This window comes from Merops nubicus, unplaced genomic scaffold (genome assembly GCF_000691845.1).
Source record: "Merops nubicus isolate BGI_N331 unplaced genomic scaffold, ASM69184v1 scaffold10213, whole genome shotgun sequence".
Taxonomy (NCBI): domain Eukaryota; kingdom Metazoa; phylum Chordata; class Aves; order Coraciiformes; family Meropidae; genus Merops; species Merops nubicus.
Window position 1 is genome coordinate 323 of NW_008599550.1, and position 2,364 is coordinate 2,686.

The window sequence follows — 2,364 nt, forward strand, 5'->3', positions numbered from 1 at the left end:
AGGCGAGCAGGGCCCAGTACCTCTTCTGGGGAGGAACGTGGGGGTCAGGCTCTAGCTGTGGGCTTGGTGAAGTGGGTCCAGGTCCCAGCTGGTTGGTCACCTCTGGGCTGGTTTTTGATGCCCCCAGCCCGTGGGTGTGGATTCTGAAGCTGTGGGGTCTCTGGGGGACTGGCAGAGGTGTGATGGAGTGGGAAGTCACTCTGACTTTCCCCGAGAACACCCCACTCTTGGTATTGGAGCCTCAAAAATGTACCTTTAAAGCATTACAAATTAAGCCCATTTAAGCTCTCTATTACTTGCCTTCGGCTGTGAAGGAGGGAAGGTGACTAAGCTGAGCTGCAGCCCACTGGGAGCCTGCAGAGGTGTTTGACCAGGGCAGGGGCCAGTTCCCCCCTGCCACGATGGCTGCCCCATATTTCAGCTCAAACACCAAGGCAGTGGTGGGAAAGGACTGGGCACAGCAGGAGCCTTGAGAACAAAACCACTTTCTCCAGCTCAAAGCAAATGGCAGCAATCACTGGGACATCAGGCACAGAACTGGGGTTTGAAGGAACTTGTGGAGATCTTCTTGTCCAGCCTCCCTGCTCCAGCAGCTCACCCACAGCAGGGTGCCCAGGGTCACAGCCAGGTGGGTTTGGGATCTCTCCAGAGCAGGAGACTCCACAGCCTCTCTGGGCAGCTGCTCCAGGCTCGGGCACCTCACAGCAAAGTTGTTTTCCCTTGTGACAGTTTCCAAACGTGTGGCTGTGACTTTGCCCTGTGCTGCTGGGATGTTCCAAGCCCGTGGCCTTTGGGTTGGTCGGTGTGCTGTGGATTTTGCAACAGCTCTGTGTGTGTTCCCAAAGTGCTGAGCTAAAAGGTGCCTTATAACATTTACTGCTCTCCTCAGCCGTGGGCTGGGGTCAGTGTGGGGCAGGAGCCGAGGGCGGGGAGCAGCCGATGCCCGTAAAATGGTGTGGGGGGAGCGGAGGGGGGGGACCAGCCGATGCCCGTAGCTGTTCCTTGGCTGGCAGAAGAGTGTGGAGAGCCTCAGGGGTGAAGGAGATGACAGCTCTTTTAGGAAAGTTATCTTTTAGGAACGCTGATGGGCTGAAAAGGTTGAAAATAATGACTTTGGAGGGGAACTGGTGCAGGTGTTTGGCCGTGGATGAGGAGACCGGCAGCGGGATGGCAGCTTGGGATGCGGAGAGGTTCACCTCCCTCCAGGCCTCTGCCATTAATGGGACACCTCCTCCCCACCCTGCTTCAAAGACAACTCCCTGCTCTTCTCAGCCTCCAAAATCCTTGCTTCTCTAAGTCGGTGAGCTTTGGAAGGAGCCCTTCTCTTCCCTGGTGTGCCCATTGCTGTCCCTGCCCAGGGCAGAGCGTTCCTGCTGCGGCGACCTCGGCCTGGCGCGCTCCGACACAGGTCAGAGAGCAAAGCTAAACCCTGCACTCCCCACAAAGACTGGGCTGCTGCACTTTGAGGGGGGGGAAGAACTAGAACGTGTAGTTTTTTTGAATGCAGATCAAAAGAAATCAGGTGTGCAAACGTGTACTGATAAGATTTTAAAATCTTAATCTCCGCTTAGTCCGTGGAACCTGCTCCTGGTTAAAGCACTTATCGTATTCCTGACATCTTGTAGCTCAGTAGCAATTATTCAGTTCCTGTACATTTAACTCAGAAAAAAGAAAAGATCAATAAAGTGTAAGGCTGTCAGCTGCATTGTAAAGACATAATGTACACTGTAATGTCAGTAATAAACTTTGTTTTCCCATGTACTGGTTGCTCGTTCCTCAGCTGTTTGTAGGGAGCTTCAGGGTGGAATTACAGCACCTTATAAACTTTGCTTCCTCCCTTGCCTGTTTAAAGAGGAGCTGAAATTCTTCCTTTGAAGCTCTACAATGAAGCCAGTGCTGCCCTTTCTTTGAAGAACAAAACACAGTGAGGGTCCATGGCCCTTCTGTCAGCTTTGGAGGCACGTGCTAGCCCGGCTCCCGTGGCCCCTGTAAGTAACCCCTGCTGGCACACAGAACCTATGCTATGTGGGCCCAGCCCCTGCTCTTCTGTCACAGGGGTCCCATGGTTGCTCCTCCAGGCCATGGACTCCTCTGGTCCTGGCTCCTGGAGCCTTTGCTGCCCCCTGGTCAGGGCAGGCAGGTGGCTCTCAGCTGGCAGGGCTGGTTGCTGTGGTCTCAGGCTTTAGTGAGGCCACCCCAGCCCTCCTCCCCCTGCCTGCCATAGCACAGATGCCAGCAAACCTCAGGGGTAGAAAAAACCCAACCCACCACCTTTATTAAACATATACTTACAAGCAGTAGCTACTCCCCTAGGACAAAGCCTTTTCTGCAGCTCCCTCCTGCATGGCACAGCCGGCTGCTCTG